General features: G+C 40.5%; 1 protein-coding gene across 11 annotated transcripts in view; it reads left to right on the top strand.

Annotated features, from left to right (window-relative positions):
- The window catches only part of LOC147122263 (receptor-type tyrosine-protein phosphatase F-like), a 654,652-nt gene that overhangs the window by 389,655 nt on the left and 244,569 nt on the right, over positions 1 to 20,428 (top strand). The gene's annotated exons all lie outside the window — the stretch shown is intronic.

Raw genomic sequence — 20,428 nt, 5'->3', positions numbered from 1 at the left:
ATGACTTCATTGAGTTTTGACACCAGGAATTAATGGTCTGCTTGCTCAGTGGCTAGTTGCCTTATACTTTGCCCAGAAGCAACTTTATCTTAAAAAGTGTTAGGTAACTGCTGAATCAAATCCTATTATGTTCATTTTTCAGAGCGCAGTTGACACACAAGGAAACCCATTACTATGTTTGAGTCTTTTATGCAAGTTGCTTAGAAATCTATGCCCAATATGGAGTGCATGCTCTCTTCCTCTAGGGACATTTGCATATCACACTTACCCAAGTACGGAGAGATTAGGTGCAGGTTGGCAGAGCCGAGAATTTGGAACAGCACCCTTTCCACCCGAACCAATTGTGCATGTGGGTGCTGTTGAATTTTAATCAGCTAAAACCGTGCAGCTTACCAGAGTAGGTTACTGGTAAGCTGTCCACTGTGTCCACGTTATGTTTTAGGGTTTTGGACTAAGTGTTATCTGGAGCCGAGTGGGATGAATCTCAACCCCAGTGATAGGTTCCATTAGTGAACCAGGCTGGCTGGTCAATCATCAACAATGCCATGGTGTACTGCCTGGCTCAAGTATTAAACTACTAAGTTTGCTACAAAGAGCTGACTTGTTTCCAAACCTCTATTGCTAGGCATACCCTCTTGGAGCCACCTTGACTCCAAAGGGGTTCTACCTACCTTTTTCCCACCCTCTCCAAGGAGGCTAGTTCTATGCTATATTAATATTAATGCCTAGAAATGTAATGTTATTTTTAAAGCTATGTTTCCATTAAAAGTTAATTGTTTGCACTTGTGGGGAAGAGCAAAATCAGAGGCCATCAGTATAAGATAGTCAGCAAGAAATCAAATAGGGAATTCAGAAGAAACTTGTTTACCCAGAGAGTGGTGAGAATGTGAAACTTGCTACCACGGGGAGTAGTTGAGGCAAATAGTATAGATGCATTTAGGGGGGAGCTAGATAAACATATGAGGGAGAAGGGAATAGAGCGTTATGCTGATAGTTTGATGAGGAAAGACGGGAGGAGGCTCGAGTGGAGCACAAACACCGACATGGACTAGTTGGGCCAAATGGCTTGTTTCAAGTGCTGTATATTCAATGTAGTTCTACGCTCAGTGTACAACTTAGTTGTACTTGCCATGTGAAATGAATCTCCAAAAGATTCCTTTATCATTGGAGTCTGAAACCAATTTTGCAAATTTCAGGTACCATCTAGTTATTGAAGTCCTCTAGTTTTGGACTCCCCCACAAGTGGAAAATTTTTCTCTACGTCTACCCAATCAAACCCTTTAATTATCTTAAAGACCTCTATCAGGGCACCGCTCAGCCTTCTCTTCTCTAAAGAAAGGAGCCCCAGCGTTTCCTGATAAGTATATCCTCTCAATTCTGGCATCATCCTTATGAATCTTTTTTGCACCTTCTCCAATGCCTCTATCATTTTTTATAATATGGACCACATTGTACAGTCCTCCAAGTGTAGTCTAACCAGAGTTCAGTACAAGTTTTACATAACTTCTCTGCTTTTCAGTTCTATCCAAAGTTGCAGAATACATATGTACAATTTTGAAAAAGGAAGACTACTTCAAGTTTCAAAATGCTATGGATAAATGAAGGGATTAGAAATAAACTAAAATTGAAGATGGCATATGGGGCTTCTTGGAATGATTTTTTTAAAAAGGTGGCGAATGTGAGAAAGTAGATTAGGAAAGGGATGAGGAAAGCAGGGAAGGAGTACAGTAAAGTATTCTACAAATATATCAGTAAAAAGAGAATTGTTAAATGTGAGGTGAGACCCCTGAGAGGCCAGGAGAGTAGAAGATAAACAGAAATTGGCGGGGATACTTAACAAGTACCTACTTCAGTGTTTACAAAAGGGAAAGATATTCTGGAGGAGGTAAATCTTGATTTGGTTAAAAGTGAGACTAGAGATATAATACATTTTTTTTTTAAATAGAGAATTTAGTTAAGCTAAAAGGGGACAAAATGCCAGGACCAGATGGGATACATCAAAGGATTCTGAGGGAAATGGGGGTAGAGATAGCGCAGGCTCTAACATTATATTTCATGGATCTATTGTTAGTAGATGTGTGCCAGAGGACTGGAGAGTGACCAGTAAAAGGCCCATTTTCAAAAAAGGAAGACAAAGTGGTAGGGAGCATTTTGGAATCTTTAATTATTGATGAAATTAATAGGTATCTAGAGGTAAAAAAAAATTAATTAGAAGCAGCCAACACAGATTTCAGAAAGGAAGATCGTGCTCGACAAACCTGATCGAGTTCTTTGAAGAAGTGACAGATATAGCGATGGGAGTAATGCAATGAATGTGGTGTACATAGATTTTAAGAAAGCCTTTGACCGGTATCACACAGGAGACTATTGGAGAAGATTAAGGGGAGGGAATTTGGGTGAGGGTAGCAAATTGGATTAAAAACTGGTTTGAATGGAGGAAACAGAGAGTAGGAGTTAAGGACAGTTTGTCTGAGTGGTTGGAAAAGGATAACAGTGTCTCAAAGACTGCTTTTGTCCACTGAACACATAAATGATTTTGATTGTAGGGCTGAGTGAATGGTGTCCAAATGTGTGGTAAGTGATTATAGATCACTAGGGTGAGTGGTGTCCAAATTTACAGCCGCTAATAAAATAGGAGACATAGTAAATAATTCTTAGGGCCAAAGGAAGCTGCAAGGGGATATTGATAAGTGGTAGAATGGGATAAAAGTGGTTTGCTAAAGTAAAAAATGAATGGGGGGAAAGCTGGGTGAAGTGGAAGAGCAGAAAGATTTTGGGGCTTAAGTTCACAAAGGTTTTAAAGCAGTACCTCAAGTGAATAAGGCTGTAAAAAAGCTAATGGAATATATATGGCAAGAGGTATAGAATATAACAGCCAAGATGTAATGGTGAGTGTTTATAAAACCCTAGTAAAACCACAGTTGGAGAACTTCGTACAGTTTTGGGCTCCAAACTACAGAAAGGATATTAAGGCAATAGATTTGGTACAGCACAGATTCACTAGAAGGCTGCCAGATATGAAGAAATACCAATATGAAGAAAGACTTTAAAAAATGTGGCTCTTTTCATTAGAAAAGAGATTTAGAGGTAATTTGATGAACAGTGAACGGTGGAGAGTGTAGGTAGAAATAGACTGTTTCCTGTGGTTGCAGGGTCTTGAACAAGGGAACATACATACAAGATTAAATCTAAGAGATTTAGAACAGAGAGTAGGAGAAACTTTTTTAATAGAGGGTTGCGAGGCTGTGGAATGCACAGTGATTGAAGCAGAGACCGTGGCTGGAAATTTTCTCAAAGCTGACCCTGTTCCGCTGCCGTAACTTGGCTGGAAGTGCAGAGGAAACACTGTTTATACACGTTTTAAAGGAAATGGGAATAAAAGGATATGAGAACCGGACTACAGCTCGTGGAGGCTAAACACGAACAGGGACTGGTTTGGCCAAATGGCCTATTTCCATGTTACAATTTCTATGCAATCCTATGCATCTTGAGCCAAAAACTAGGAAATGTACAAGAATAGCTCAGAGCAGCTCGCCTTCCAATTTAAAACATTCCCCATCTTTTCCCTGTTGAAAGACCCAAAGCCACACGTGTCAACCATCAGTTTTTTAAGCCGTCGATGTTTCAATCCATGCAACAAGCTGTTCGGAGTTTCACGAGAAAAATGGTGATTGCTTTGGAAGTTGCTAGAAGCAATCAATGGAGATGTTACATTCTCCTACTGTTGGTTGTGCATAAACTTGAGGCATAAAAGTTTTTAAGATCATTTAATGGTTCCTGAGTTGCTGTTACAGGTGTGTTTATGTTGTATTTCTCCCCAAATAAGTTATTTAAACAAATACAGCTTCATTTCCTCCGAAGCATGCCTAATGTGAAAGTTTTATTTGCTTCAAGATTAGTTACAGCTGCTTTTTTCAGATGAGGACGATTTTGCCCAATGTAGATGCATTATGTGGCTTTACTTAAGCACTCTTGTCACTGCCCTTGTGAAATTGCCAGGGATTGGAACTAAAATAAGTAGTGGGATTGATGTGATGAGTTTTACTTAATTTTAAAATATTTTTTCTTATTCGTTCACGGGATGTGGGCGTCGCTGGCAAGGCTAACATTTATTGCCCATCCCTAGTTGTCCTTGAGAAGGTGGTGGTGTGCCGCCTTTTTAAACCGCTGCAGTCCGTGTGGTGAAGGTACTCCCACAGAGCTACTAGGGAGGGAGTTCCAGGATTTTGACCCAACAACGATGAAGGATCGGTGATATACTTCCAAGTCAGGATGGTGTGTGACTTGGAGGGGAACTTGGAGGTGGTGGTGTTCCCATGCGCCTGCTGCCCTTGTCCTAGGTGGAAGAGGTCACGGGTTTGGGAGGTGCTGCCGAAGAAGCCTTGGCGAGTTGCTGCAGTGCATCTTGTAGATGGTACACACTGCAGCCACGGTACGCCGGTGGTGGAGGGAGTGAATGTTTAAGGTGGTGGATGGGTTGCCAATCAAGCAGGCTGATTTGTCTTGGATGGTGTCGAGCTCCTTGAGTGTTGTTGGAGCTGCACTCATCCAGGCAAGTGGAGAGTATTCCATCGCACTCCTGACTTGTGCCTTGTAGATGGTGGAAAGGCTTTGGCGAGTCAGGAGGTGAGACACTTGCCACAGAATACCCAGCCTCTGACCTGCTCTTGTTGCCACAGTATTTATGTGGCTGGTCCAGTTAAGTTTCTGGTCAATGGTGACCCCCCAGGACATTGATGGTGGGGGATTCGGCGGTGGTAATGCTGTTGAATGTCAAGGGGCAGTGGTTAGACGCTCGCTTTTTGCCAGCCACTTGTGTGGCACGAATGTTACCTGCCACTTACCAGCCCAGGCCTGAATGTCATCCAGGTCTTGCTGCATGCAGGCATGGACTGCTTCATTATCTGAGGAGTTGTGAATGGCGCTGAACACTGTGCAGTCATCAGCGAACATCCCCACTTCTGACCTTATGATGGAGAGACGGTCATTAATGAAGCAGCTGATGATGGTTGCGCCTAGGACGTTGCCCTGAGGAACTCCTGCAGCGATGTCCTGGGGCTGTGATGATTGACCTCCAACCACCACAAACATCTTCCTTTGTGCTAGGTATGACTCCAGCTAGTGGAGCGTTTCCCCCCCCCGATTCCTAATGACTTCAGTTTTACTAGGGCTCCTTGATACCACACTCGGTCAAATGCTGCATTGATGTCAAGGGCAGTCACCGTCACCTCACCTCTGGAATTCAGCTCTTTTGTCCATGTTTGGACCAAGGTTGTAATGAGGTCTGGAGTCAAGTGGTCCTGGCAGAACCCAAACTGGGCATCAGTGAGCAGGGTATTGGTGACTAAGTGCTGCTTGATAGCACTGTCGACGATACCTTCCATCACTTTGCTGATGATTAAGAGTAGATTGATGGGGTGGTAATTGACCGGATTGGATTTGGCCTGCTTTTTGTGGACAGGACATACCTGGGCAGTTTTCCCACATTGTCGGATAGATGCCAGTGTTATAGCTGTACTGAAACAGCTTGGCTAGAGGCGCGACTAGTTCTGGAGCACAAGTCTTCAGCACGACAGCCGGGCTGTTGTCAGGGCCCACAGCCTTTGCTGTATCCAGTGCACTCAGCCGTTTCTTGATATCACGTGGCGTGAATCGAATTGGATGAAGACTGGCTTCTGTGATGGTGGGGACCTCAGGAGGAGGCCGATATGGATCATCCACTCGGCACTTCTGGCTGAAGATGGTTGCAAACGCTTCAGCCTTGTCTTTTTCACTCACGTGCTGGGCTCCACCATCATTGAGGATGGGGTTATTCATGGAGCCTCCTCCTCCCATTAGCTGTTTAATGGTCTACCACCATTCACAACTGGATGTGGCAGGACTGCAGAGCTTTGATCTGATCCGTTGATTGTGGGATCGCTTAGCTCTGTCTAGAACAGGCTGCTTCCACTTTTTAGCATGCATGTAGTCATGTTGCAGCTTCTTCAGGTTGGCACTGCATTTTTAGGTACGCCTGGTGCTGCTCCTGGCATTCTCTTGCGGGCATCAATCTGTTTGTCTTAAATGGGTTGCCATGTCTGTTAGAATAGTCAACAGAGCAATGTCATATAAGTACATTAAGCCTGCCATCATTATTATCAACAGAAATTTCTAACTATTTGTGTTTTAAGGTTTTAAAGACAGAAAATGACTTAAATTCACCGCAGGTTGATTCGCATCTAAAAGAGTAAAAAACAGGTTAAGTTTCTGGTGTGGTCCTTCATCAGAACTCAGTTCCATGGTTTTGTTTCAGTAGTATCCTTATCCATTTTGAAGCTACTTGAAAGTAAATTTGTTCATTTAAAATCCATAACCCTCCATCTGCCTCAAAGCTGCCATGGGGCCCAGAACAGGAAGCAGCGTCAAGCGCACGAGAGTGAAATTATATCTAAGAACTTAAACTTTTTTCAATAACTTTCTTGTTAATAGCTGTACTTTATAGGCTGGGATAGTAAGAATTGGAAAGTAAGAATTGTGGTGCTGTGCGAGCCGTTACCTGTGTGCGGCAGAGAGCGGCTGTGTCACAAAAGCCTTTTACTTGCCCCAAGTGAGCGTGCAGCAGTGTCTGTGTCGCGCCAGTCCTTTATCTGCACCAGGTGAGTGCGTACCGTGCTCATGACACTCGCCATCAGCATGCTTTCCAGTCTAGTTAATAGTTCCATTTTCACTTTGCAGTACAAGCTGACAGCACAGGTATGTAAACATTGACATCCCCCCCACATCTGTTAAGCAGCTGTCAAGTTCAGATTCTCATCCAGAAGTGCAAAAATCGTCCCTCCATGTCCAGCTTCCATGAACCAGGAACATTTCAATCAGGACTGTCACTGAACTCAGTACTGCAGAAAATGTAAAATAAAAAGGCCTGTTGTCATAAGCAGCCTTTGATGCTGTTAGACAGTAAAAAAAAAAAGTTGACTTTAATGTGCTATTTTTTCTGATGACATTGACATAAAGTGCGGAGAAGGGACTGGGACTTTACTTTTTTGTCGACATAAGCAGATTCATGATAAGTGGGTAGGACCGTACTCATGATGAACATTGGCTATAGAGCAGCTCAAGTTATGACAAGCCCGTGTCTATTGCACTTTTAGTGTACCTCTTTATCTTCACGTGTCACAAGGCTGTTCAAGACTGTTTCTCAGCTGTCAAATTCATTGGGACTGTGACTGCATTTCTAAAGTTATTTGCCAGCTTTTGCTAACTTTCTAGGTTGACGTCTGGTAGCTTCTGACAAATTAGGACATGGCAAGGATCAACAAGTTGCAAGATCCCACACCCTATCCCTTTCAGCATAGCAACTTGCCCATAAACTAAATGAATAGATTTAAATTATAATTTTTCCTGCAGATGTTTATTGCCTACAGAAGGAAAAGTGGTGACCTGTAGTTTTAAAAGTATCTCAATTCTGGGATGCCAGAATTGGTATCTACTTTGCAAACGTGATAACATTTAGCTTTCAGTTATTTCAATTTGAGATGGGCATATTACATAAAGTCTCAAAGGAAACAAAAGCAAAGAATAAGAATTGAGTGACTAAGTAACTCACCTCTACTTTTTGCTATGCAGGCCATCCTACTGTGTCTGTCCTTCTTGCTGTGCACGACGTACATACAGCCTGCCTTACTATCCTGCCATGTGTGTTATGTTGTGCTGCCTTTTAATCCATTAAACTATGTTCATAAAATCCCAGTTGGAAAAGTGCACAGCATTTAATGTATTTTGATATTAATTAAGATTTAAACCTTTATATTTCTCGCACTGTAAAGAAAGAAAGCAGCAAATGTTGTGATTCTTCTTTGTTCATGTTGATTGGCATTGAACAGTGCGCAGATCAGAAATGCATGCCATTGCTTTAAAAGCAGCAGACTTCTTGTGGTGAATATTTTTATCTAGTTTATTTTCTTCAACTTCAGTTTTCTCGTCCCTTTTTGCCCGTCCTCTCCTGAAGACACACTGCCTTTCACTGGGGATCTGCTTCCATGATGATTGTCAGCCATCCATTAGCTCACCCAAGTAGCGATTCTTCGTGTGCGAGTCTGTAAGTGACTATTTGGCCATGCAGGTCATTGCAGCCAAACTGATTTCACCCTTGCCTGATAGCCATGCACAGGCACTGTCCAGCAGGGGTCACTCATGCTGATTAGACGCAGGAAACCCCTCCCTGGCCTTCTCTAGAGGCACTGAGATTAAGTAAAGCACTGCAGCTACCACCCTGGCTGAGCTGAGTGTCTTTCTCTTTTTAAGTTTTGGTTTTCTTCGGCTGGAATGGATACAGACTGATATTGAAGGAATGTTCCAGAAAGCTACTGACTTATTTTGGAGCAGAGAAGAAACAGTTTGGCTAGTAGGATTGTGAATTTAACTGAAAACTGAGTGAATGGATAAGCATTATTTTTGGAACGCTAAGGAGATGCAATTGATTTGCTGTTCTTTTTTAAATATCTCTTCATCTTCCATAAAGGTGGCTCCCAGATATAATTATAGAAATTTACAGCACAGAAGGAGGCCATTTGGCCCATCGTGCCTGTGCTAGCCGAAAAAGAGCTATCCAACCTAACCCCACTTCCCAGCTCGTAGTCCGTATCCTTGTAGGTTACGGCACTTCAAGCGCAAATCCAAGTACTTTTTAAATGTGATTAAGATTTCTGCCTCTGCCGCCCTTTCAGGCAGTGAGTTCCAGACCCCCACCACCCTCTGGGTGAAAAAAATTCTCCTCAACTCCTCTCTAATCCCTCTACCAATTACTTTAAATCTATGTCCTCTGGTTATTGACCTCTCTGCTAAGGGAAATAGGTCCTTCATATCCACTCTATCTAGGCCCCTCATAATTTTATACACCTCAGTTTAGCCTCCTCTCAGCCTCCTCTGTTCCAAAGAAAAAACCCCAGCCTATCCAATCTTACCTCATCACTAAAATTCTCCAGTCCAGGCAACATCCTGGTAAATCTCCTCTGTACCCTCTAGTGCAATCACATCTTTCCTGTAATGTGGTGACCAGAACTGTACGCAGTACTCTAGCTGTGGTCTAACTAATGTTTTATACAGTTCAAGCATAACCTCCATGCTCTTATATTCTATGCCTAGGCTAATAAAGGAAAGTATCCCGTATGCCTACTTAACCACCTTATCTACCCATCCTGCTACCTTCAGGGACCTGTGGACATGCACTCCAATGTCCCTCTGTTCCTCTACACTTCTCAGTATCCTACCATTTATTGTGTATACCCTTGCCTTGTTTGCCCTCTCCAAAGGCATTACCTCACACATCTCCGGATTGAATTCCATTTGCCACTTTTCTGCCCACTTGACCAACCCATTGATATCTTCTGCAGTTTTCTTCCTCACTATCAACCACAGAGCCAATTTTTGTATCATCTGCAAACATCTTAATCATGCCCCCTACATTGATGTCTAAGTCATTGACACTGCCTGCCGAGATTGGAAAATAGTTATGGTGAAACATGACGGAGAATGTGTCCTGTTAATTTGTTGCTCAACACGTCCATGTTCTTTCGCACTGCCCAGCTGCAGCTGCTAAACACAAATCATTCTGATCCTGAGGCTCTATTAGACAATCTATACAGTGGGGTAAATAAAAAGTGGGTTGGTTCTTTGGAATTTTATACAGTGTATTAAATATGGAGGGAATAAACCACAGAAAATGCTGGAAATGCACTGCAGGTCTGTCGCCATCTGGGTTAACATTTCATGTAAACACTTCATCAGAATGGGAAGCGGGAAGATAAAGATTATTTAATGGAACAGCAACAACAACTTGCATTTATAAAGCATCTTTAACATAGATAAACACCCCAAGGTACTTCATGAAAACATAAATCAGACAATAATCAACGCCAAACCAAAGGAGGAGATATTGGGAGGGGTGACTAAAAGCTTGGTAAAAAGAGGTAGGTTTTAAAGAGGAGATGCTGTATATATGGTTTTGCATGTGTTAATACTGGCTCACCATTAGTGTGCCTTAATCTCGGCTAACTTATCAAAGATTTTGTGTGTGCTGAGCCACTTTGTTTTTGAAACTCCCAGCTGATAAATTAATGTCATTGTTATTAAACTTTTCAACATAAATATTTCAATCCAGAAATTCTCTCATGGAAAAAAGTACTGTTTATAATTAATACTTAAGACTCATTTGGTTTCCCTTTGTTCTTCCTTTTCCCTTTACTCCCCACCGCCCAAAAAGCTACTTGGAATGTTTTATTTCTCACTTCCTCATCCTTCCTTCATATTCAAGATAGATGGAAGCTTACATTTGAACTTAGAAGTGCGCCATCAGCTGATGTTAGGGTTGGGAAATACCTTTTTCACTTGGTGATATTGCTCTCCCCTATTCCCACCATCACTGGTCACAGACAGGTCCAAACTATTTGTAGCTGATCTTTCCTGTGTGCAGGGACTCTTATGAAGCAACTCTTCTCTCCTCCCCACCAGTCCTTAGTTTTTTTTTTCAAAGCACATGTACCTGGTTTGTATGGGAGTCCTGATTTGGAAGAAGTTTGTTGGTTTCCATGAAGATAGTTGTCAAACCTTATTAATGGAATAAAAGTTACAAGAAGATGGTACTAATGGTAGTGTACAGATATCAGTTTGTTCCCAATTACAGTAACTAGAATGGGTGCTGATGTGGGCTGGGGCACCCAGATGCTTTTGAAGCACAAGTTAAATGTTTACGAACAGGTACATGCATAGAAAATCTCAGCTTTGGAGCATGTGTACTGAATTTGCTCTCAGCACTGCCCATGTGTTTTTATCATAGCAAGAATAGGCATTTAATGATGAGAGATACTGAGAGCCAGCCATATGTTGAACTTCTGATAAACATTGCCCTTCTATGTAAGTAATCAGTAGTAATGACCTGATATAATAGCTGCATGCTGGTGATGGCAGTGCTCTGAGATGGCTGGAATTATATGCCAAGTCTGCATATGTTAAATAATCATTGTAATAACATTTTATTTGTCAGTTTAAGGATGGAGAATCACGCTAGTTACTTGTAATAATTATGCAGTTGTTCTATGAACGTTGCAACATTAGAGAACATCTGGTTACGATCATGTCCCATGCACAAAGGTTCCACTATTTAAGCCTATACAGACATATTGAACATCTGGTGTATATTTTGACAAACATGGAACATCTAGTGTATATTTTGCCAGACATATAGGACATCTCATGTATAATTTTGATACTGCTAGTGTTGTGATTGACCTAATCTTGTTAATCTTGTCCATGACAAGGTTTTGTGTCACAATACAACTATACATCCTAACACATACTTTCTATGACTGGGAAATTACAACACTTGTAGATATTTCAATTACTCAGTACTTGTGGCTCACCTGAAAACCACTTTCTTTACATCTTGATAGTACAGTAACTTGAAAACTCTAATAAAGTGTTTCCTTTCTAACTTAGCAAAGTCCCCACAATCATTAAGACAAAGTAACACAACACGAGCAGCCACTTAAAGCAGGCACAGTCATGATATGTGGTGCAATAAAATGTGGCAGTAGAGGCAAGAAAGGTGAAGAGGAAAAATAGCTGAAAAAAATAAGGAAAGAAAAATGAGTAAAGTACAGAAACCAGAATGGAGAAAGATGAATCTAAGAGAGCAAGACACAAAACCAAATTGGGAGATGGAGAGGGGAAAAGTGCTTATCATTTTTTATTTTTGAGGGTTTTTCTGGGGTTTTTCACATTCCAAGATTTTGATGTTTGGTGATTTTTTTTCAGCTTTGTATTTTTATTTTCCTGGCTATTTTTTCTTGTGAACTGTGAAGGAAGAAGACTAACAGCAGCAATGTCAACTGGTTACATGATCTATCTTGTGACTATTGAATGTGATCCCTTAAAAAGAGGGATCATGCTGCCCCTGAAACTATTACCATTGTACATGAAAATACATATGCACAACTAAATCAAGCTTAAAAAGACAAAGGCACCTCGCAGCAAATGTTGTTCCCCTCCAATTCTGAAGATGCTGAGTTTTGCTGATATATGATTCCATGAAAGCCAGCAGTTCTCCAGTAAGCGCTCACACTCGACTAGCTGGCAAACGCAGTCTCAGCTCACACTGAAGTATTGATTTTTCATGTGTGAGCTGAGACTGTTTGTCAGCTATTCGAGTGTGACGGCTTACAACTTCAAATGTGCCGCTTTCAGCAGCGTTCACTGGACAGGAAGCAGAAATTTGGCCTTTGAATAAGCAGTCCAGAAATGTGTGAACTGTAAACCAGATATCCAAATCCTCTTTCTTAATGTGGACAATTTTTCACTGATTTGTAAAATGGAGGCAATAACTATTAGGATGTTCAGCAGCAGCAAAACCAGCGTTAAAATTTGAGCCATGATCCTGCCCTATCTGGTTTTGAAAAAATATGGAACTGTGACTTTGTTTATCCCCTTTTCTAACTCAAGAGGTGCTAAGGCCAGCTCTATCACCTCAAATACTACCCCAGGTGAGTGCAGGTAAAACAGCACAGACTGGGAATAGAACCTGGGACCTTCTGGTCTGTGTGGCCTTGTGACATACCATGCTATGCATTTATCCACAAATAAATCCAGTCACTGTGCTCTGTATAATTGTAGTATCATAGAATCATAGAAATTTATAGCACGGAAGGAGGCCATTCGGCCCATCGTGTCTGTGCCGGCCAAAGAAGAGCTATCCAACCTAATCCCACTTTCCAGTAGCCCTGTAGGTTGCAGCACTTCAAGTGCATACCCAGGTACTTTTTAAATGTGATGAGCATTTCTGCCTCTACCACCCTTTCAGGCAGTGAGTTCCAGACCCCCACCACCCTCTGGGTGAAAAAGGTTCTCCTCAACTCCCCTCCAATCAGTCTACCAATTACTTTAAATCTATGTCCTCTGGTTATTGACCTCTCTGCTGAGGGAAATAGGTCCTTCCTATCCACTCTATCTAGGCCCATCATAATTTTATACACCTCAATTCAGTTTCCTCTCAGCCTCCTCTGTTCCAAAGAAAACAACCCCAGCCAACCAATCTTTCCTCATACCTAAAATTCTCCAGTCCTGGCAACATCCTCGTAAATCTCCTCTGTACCCTCTCCAGTGCAATCACATCTTTCCTGTAATGTAGTGACCAGAACTGTACGCAATACTCTAGCTGTGACCTCACTAGTGTTTTATACAGTTCAAGCATAACTTCCCTATTCTGTGCCTCAGCTAATAAAGGAAAGTATCCAGTATGCCTTTTTAACCACCTTATTTACCTGTCCTGCTACCTACCTGCAACCTACAGGGCTACAGAGGAGATGTAGGCCCATATATTTTTAGAAAATATTTTTTTTTAAATGCCACTAGGTCATATTAACCTAAAAATGCATGTTTTATGGAAGATAGGACTGTGGAGTGGGATATCTTGGAATCTACTGTAAGGCCTTTCATTTGAAACTAAGTTGTGTTGGTGATGTGGTTTTGTGTTTCTGTTGGGATCCAATCCTGCCAAATTTACAAACATATAGGCCATTTTTATTTTTAATTTCCTCCTCTACTCTTGTCCTGAAGGCACTGATTTATGCTGGACTCTGGGTCTGTGGGCACTTTCCAGTACTTTGTTCAAGTAGCCATTCTTCATATGTAAATCTAGACAGTGAATATTGGCAAGCTGTTGAACTATGGTGGCTTCACAACCTTACCCTGTCCCCACTCAATGTTCTCTTCATCCCGTGTCTACATTGTGTAGCGGTCAGGTGTGGGAATCTGGCTAATTTTCCCCTACCTACTGATTGTGGTTTTGGACAGAGTGGGGAATGAATATAATGAGGCTTAAACTTCTTCTCTAAAGCAAAGAGAATTCTGTAAAGGGAATCTAAAGTATAGGGAACAGCTACACTGAGTTTTAAAATAATAAATGGTTAGCCTGCTACATAATAGTGTTCTTAGAAATGAGACATTGCAATGTTTTACAGAGAATTGTTGCTTATACTGCTAATGATGTGTTTCAGCTGTGGAATTATTTTTAAATGTTTTGCACATTAAAAGTTAGCAATTGATGAATCATGAACTGCATTTTAATAATGACTATAAATAAGATGTTGCACTGTGTACTTTAAGTTTATTAAGATCTCTCTCAGCTCACTGACATGCAGATATTTGGCTGATGCCATTCTACCTTGGCACAGGCTATATGGTGGTATGTTTGTTAATTCTTGCACCATTTGTTTGAGAAAAGGGACTCTTGGGTATTCAGTGAGGCAGCTCGATTCACACAGGTATATCCTGTGTCGTAACACTCTTATTTTTTCTAATCCTAGCACTAGATACACATTCACCAACCTCTTATGTTAAATCCTTATCTATCAATAGTTTTAAAAAGTCTCACATGGCATGGTGTGTCCTATTTAATTCTGTTTTCTGTCTCTCAGTTGAACTTCTCAGAATCCTTTGGTAAGTGCTTGGTGTTCAGACTGCAGTATGCGTAAAAGCAGTGGTGCATGGCATTCTCCTACTAACTGAGCCATACACACTCCCTCACCATGTCTAATAACTAGCTGTGTGTTACAGCACAAAAAATCATCTAATAAACCCTGATGAAACTATACATCCCTATTGCTGTCCAGGAAAAGGTTTAAAATCTGATGCAATGGTTGATGTGTTTTAATAAAAAGGATGAAAGAATGTGAACCCTTTTCCCTAATATTCCGCCTGCAGCACAGTGCTGTCTGTGTGACTTTCTCGCTGAAGACTGATTGTTAACCCAGAACTTGGACAAGTCCAGGCACTTACATGGGTGCTGCACTGCTGAGAACAGCTTTACTAATCTTCCTAAGAAATTGCTCTGACTTGTTACTTTGCATCAGCTTTTTCTGTCGCTTAAAAAGAAATATATATATTATATATAATAAAAATCTAATTCTTTCCTGTTTCTTTTGGTTTTCTTTTTTTTCCCCTTTCTCTCCTCTGTACTAATGCTTCTCTTTAATCTTATTTGCATTCAAATTACCTCACCAGGTGGTACACCAATCAGAGGTAAGAATGCTGAACGTGCTCAAGATCATCGTCCTCACTCCATTTCCCCCTGCCTCCAGTGTTCTCATTCCCTAGCATTCTCTTGGCCCCGACACTTTGCTTTTGCCATCTTTCCGCTTCTCTCATTCTCAAACCACTGGCCCATCTGTTTAAACTTCTCAGTGTACAGTGGCTTTTGTTCTCTTTTGTTTTTATATACCTTTTTTTTTACACAAAATGGACACAAATTATCATTTGTCAGAACCACTTAATCACTTGGATAAAATCTGATGAACACATGCTTTTAATTTAGAGATGTGCCTGAATCTGGTTCTGGTGTGTAGGAAATGAATGTCTCCAGGAGTACTGACCCTTACGATTATGGAAGAAAAGCTGATCAGAATTGCTGCAAAGTCTTATGTCTTGGTCACACCAGCATAAAACATACCTGTGATTTTCACATTCTGATTGTCTAATATAGTTATATCACACTCTGGTTTGCAAGCTATAATCATTTGCTTGACCTATACATCACAGTTTGTGGTCATTTTGATTTAGAAAAAAATATGTAGTGGGAAGGGTGAATTCACACACATGGAATTTGAATGTTAAAATCGGTTTCATTTCTCAGTGTCTCTTACTTTGTCATTGCGCAAATAAATCTGAACTGAGGCAAATTTGTAATCTTAAGAAAAACTGCTTATATTTTCCCTCTTCAGACAATGGTGTATAACAGTTTTCAAAGAAAGCCAATCACTGAACACCTGCCATTTAGATCAATAATGTTGGGGTGAAACTGAATTTTTTTTCAGATTTTGGATTTGGATCACAATATGTTTAACTGGAATACTCTGCATTTAATTAGAAATAGACATTTCAGGCCTTAGTCAACTTTTACAAAATATAACAACAATATTGTTGCCTTCACTAAATTATGGAATTAACGTCTGAATGGTGGTTTAACAATCCACCAATTTAGGTGCCTCAAACATTATAAAATTTGGTGTCATGAAAGGGATGGCACACTCCTGACCAGCATGCTGACTGCGTGCAGTCTAAGTGGGAAATTGAGAGGCTTGTTTTAGCTTCTTGGATTAAATACATGGACTCTCCTGTCTTAAACCTGACAGTTTCTTCCTTTCGCACTCCTCCCCCCCCCCCCCCCAATTCACACAACCCCTTAAGACCTGTATCAAATCTTTCACAACTCCAGTGAACTGAATCAGATCTTCAAGATTGACAGGTTTCCTAGTCACATAGTCCAATAACTCCTTAACCCGTATTCGTCCACCAGATTCACATTCCTTTGCTGGCCTATTTCAGTTGTCTGTATTTCCTTTCTGATCGATATGGCTTCAACATGTCCTTATTGCCTATATCAGATATTCAAATTCCCCTCAATCCCTTCCTCTCAATTCACACAGCTCCTACTGAGAAGTATTGGATCTATTCCTTTTTCCCCTTCCTCCAGATTCATACAACTCTTCCCATCTTATATTGGGTGCCTCATGGTCTGTTTCGGACCATTCAGACTTGAGCCCCTTCTAGCCAGGTTGGCCTCACCACTTTCACATTGTTACACCTGTGAACCTGTGTCAGATGTTTGTTTTCAGCCCCTCTTCCCCTGAGCCCCAAATTCACACCTCAATTTCAAAATTCCTGCTGTCAAATCCTATACTCGCCTGTTTGGATACATTCTTCCTCCCTGTACTATGCACAAAACTCCTTCCTGACTATTTTGAAATCTTCAGCCAGTGGCGGACTCTAATGACTTCACACTGGTCTAGCCCTCCTTGGCCTTGCCCCCACTTGTATTTTGTTTCAGCTGACACCACATTTACATGCTCCCTCACATCCGGGACCTGTTTTGACCCCACCATTTTCGCACAACTCCTCTTGGCTTCTAGGATCCATCAGAATCTCCCAGATTCCCTTCTCTCTCTTCTGTGCACCCCCACCCCATTTCCAAATCTTCTTAGTCCGTATTGGATGTCCTTTAATAAGATGCCATATGGAATAGATATCATAGGCTCCTTTACAAAATTAAAGCACACAGTATTAAAGGGAATGTGACAGCATAGATACGTTTTAGGAGGGAGAATAAGGAGAGCAAACTTACACTAACCAGTAAAAATTTAAAAGGAGTGAAGAGGAGATACTTAGGGGTTCAGATATGGAAATCTTTAAAAATGATGGGACAGGTTGATGCACCTTTCAAGAAAAGCATATGGGATCGTAGATTTTTATAGATAAAATGCACTAAATACAAAAGCAAAGAGGCGATGCGAAACCCATACACATTATTGATTAGGACACAGTTAGAATATTGTGACCAGGAATGTCAAGAGCATGGAAAGGACACAAAAGAGAATTGCTAAATTGGCGTCAGAGATGAGAGTCTTCAGTTATGGAAAGAGATTAGAAAAACTAGGGCTCTTTTCATGATCAGGAAGATTAAGAGGAGGTTTGAGTGAGGTGTTCAAAGTCATGAAGGCTTTGAATAAGGTAAAATAGAGTATAACTATTTCCATTGGCTACTAATTTGGCATAAATTTTAAATCATCGCCAAAAGAACAATGGGAGCGGTTAGGAAATTTTTTTTTTTTTTGCAGAGGGTTGCTAGGACATGGAATACCCTGCCACCAACTGTGGTGGAAGCACAATCTGTGATAATAGCTTCTAATTTGGAAGTGGATTAATATTTGAAAAACAAGAATTTAAAAGGGGGTAGCACTAGGTGGATAGCTCTTTCAGAGAACAAGCACAATGGGACAAATTGCCTCTATTTGTGCCGTGAATGTTCTAATATTCTTATCATTCCTTCCCCCCCCCCCCCCCCCCCCCCCGCCAACACAGTACACATTGGGCCTCCTGTCCTGTTTTAAACGGCATCAGAAATCTGTTTTCCATTATTACTTGGGCTCTATTGATTTCTTTTAGGACGTGTTGCTTCTAACACATTATTTAACTAGACATTTGAACTGTATCAGATATCACCTACTTCCAATTTGCACAGCTTGCAGATCATTACTTTTGGCTGCCTTTGTTTACTTACAGCTCAATGTGATTGAGATAACTCCACTGTTGACATGGCTTCAGATAGGTTAGTGACTTGGTTTGTTTGCACATCTAAAATGTGTACATTTGTAAGCAACTCCGTGTGGCCACAGATACACTTTGTTAGGTTCTAGTTTTAACAAATTACAGGGTTAATTTCACATTTCCGACAGCCATGAAGGGCTACTGGACTAAACTGCATACATAATCTGTGAGGATGATGTAATTCATTTCTGTACTTCACTATTGGGGTCAAGCACTATTGCTCTGTCTCCTGGTGACATTAAAGGGTCTAGGCACTGGAACCATTCAACCATCGTTTGCACGTCCTTAATAAAATCAAGCATTACTTCAATTAAATCATCCATTTCATTAAGGCATTATAAAATATTTCTCATTTGAATTTTAATAAAGGAATTGCAATGTGCTTTAGATGAATTAAAACATATTTGTCCTGTTTAAATTCAGCAGAAATAATTTTAAAAGGACACTTGTATTGATGGAACTGTCATAATAATAGCCCTAGCCTGTTTCTGTGCTGTTAATTAAGTTATTTTAAATCTAAATACAATTATAAAAACCTTAACATTAAAAGCTAAATTAAGGATGATAGATAATATTCAATGAATCAGCAGGTTCTTGATATCAGTGTTTTTAACATGTCTAAAAGTCACTAATTTTGTTGTTTTAGAAGTTGCAGTATCCTCGCATGGTAACCCTGTGCAGGCTGTATTTGTAAATGTACAAAGAAAAAGCGGATCAAATTATAGTATTTAGACAAAACAGTATCTTCTTTAGACATTTGGTTATGGAAACATTTCTCTCATCCATAGAAAGTTCAAAAATCTGGGAAATCGCGCACCAATTAATGTGGTAGTGTGAGGGTTCAGTTGACCATACAAATACTAAACTTTTTATTTTCTTGTTGAGCAGGGATGTGAAGAGAAGTGAGAGCTGTGAATGTTTCTCTAATGAGCCGATGATTAGTGCTCGTTGCAGCCACAGCTAAGTGGTGAAAACTTTCTATTTATATAGGGGGAAAACTTTCTATTTCCAATGTTTTCTGGTAGTGATGTGGGCCCTTGACATGTTCACTTTTGTCTTGTTAACACCTGCATGTGCACCTAATATTTAAAAATACATCAAGGCACATGATCAATATAAAGCTATTTTGGGGTACAACTTTGAGCATCAGCACCTCATTTATCTTCCAGTGCGTGCTCAACCAGGCAGGCTAAATTTCAATAGAAAGGGTTTTGGGCTGATGGTGTAGTCACCTTTAAGATTTGTTTTTTAATCCAGCCAGAATGATGGGATGAAAGTCTCCTTTCTCTGCTGGCTACAAAGATCCTATGTGAAATGAGTTGACACATTCTTACCCAGTTCAAGGTTGCTGCATTCACAGCTCAAAAATGCCTATATTGGCACAAATCTGGCAATCTATGGACATAAGATGACTAATTTGGGAAATACAGATGTCTCATTGATGCAGTTTGGTGATGCTTTACGCTGCATCCAGTTCTTAATTTGAGAGTACTTGAAGCTGGCCGCAGGTATCAGCAGTGGAAAATACTACCATTGCCTAGCACTTGATACCCTTGATGAGTATAAAATGGTTGATTGAGCGTAACTGCTCAATTTATTCTGTTTGATCTCAGCAGCATTGCTTAAGGCTCATACAAACTTTTTTATACATGTCCAAGGATACATGGCGTATGCAAGTTTTATTTATTTTTTAACAATGTATACATGCCAGAAGGTGTTCGGCAATTATTCAAACTTTTCCAAATAAGTCTCAACATGTCACCCAAAGAGAAAATCTAAAGTAATATTGTAGCCTTGTTGTGGCTAGATCATGAATGAATAAATTAATGCTTTTGTTAAGGCATCAAGGTTGTATCCCAGATTTGGTCTTTGCTTCTGCATTCTTTTGGGAGGGGCTGATTTATTTATTTTTAAGTAAGTGCAGCTTATGTAGGACACTACCTCAGGATACTGCAGCTTCTTTCCAAAAGCCTTTAGTTGTTCTAACTGTTTATACATATTTTTAAAAGTCCCAATTTGCACTTTAAAATGAAACTAGTCCTGAATATATTTAAATACAATATTTCAGTATTACCTGCTAGGCGTTACTTAGTCTGGTTCTGACCTGCTAAATTTCTGTCCGTTTGAAATATCCTGCATTGTTTTTAGCTATGTGTTCTCTACTGGAGCCTTTCGTCAGCATTCTATTGGTCAGGACCTCTGTATTTTACTCCTTTGATGAAACAAATCAATGTTTTAGTTCCAAGACACTTGTGTACATTTGAAATCTTATTTGCACTACTAGAATTGTGGAATA

This window comes from Somniosus microcephalus, chromosome 3, assembly GCF_052327205.1.
Source record: "Somniosus microcephalus isolate GS21.2 chromosome 3, FLI_Smic_1.0, whole genome shotgun sequence".
NCBI lineage: Eukaryota > Metazoa > Chordata > Chondrichthyes > Squaliformes > Somniosidae > Somniosus > Somniosus microcephalus.
This window is presented reverse-complemented; position numbering and strand designations above follow the sequence as displayed.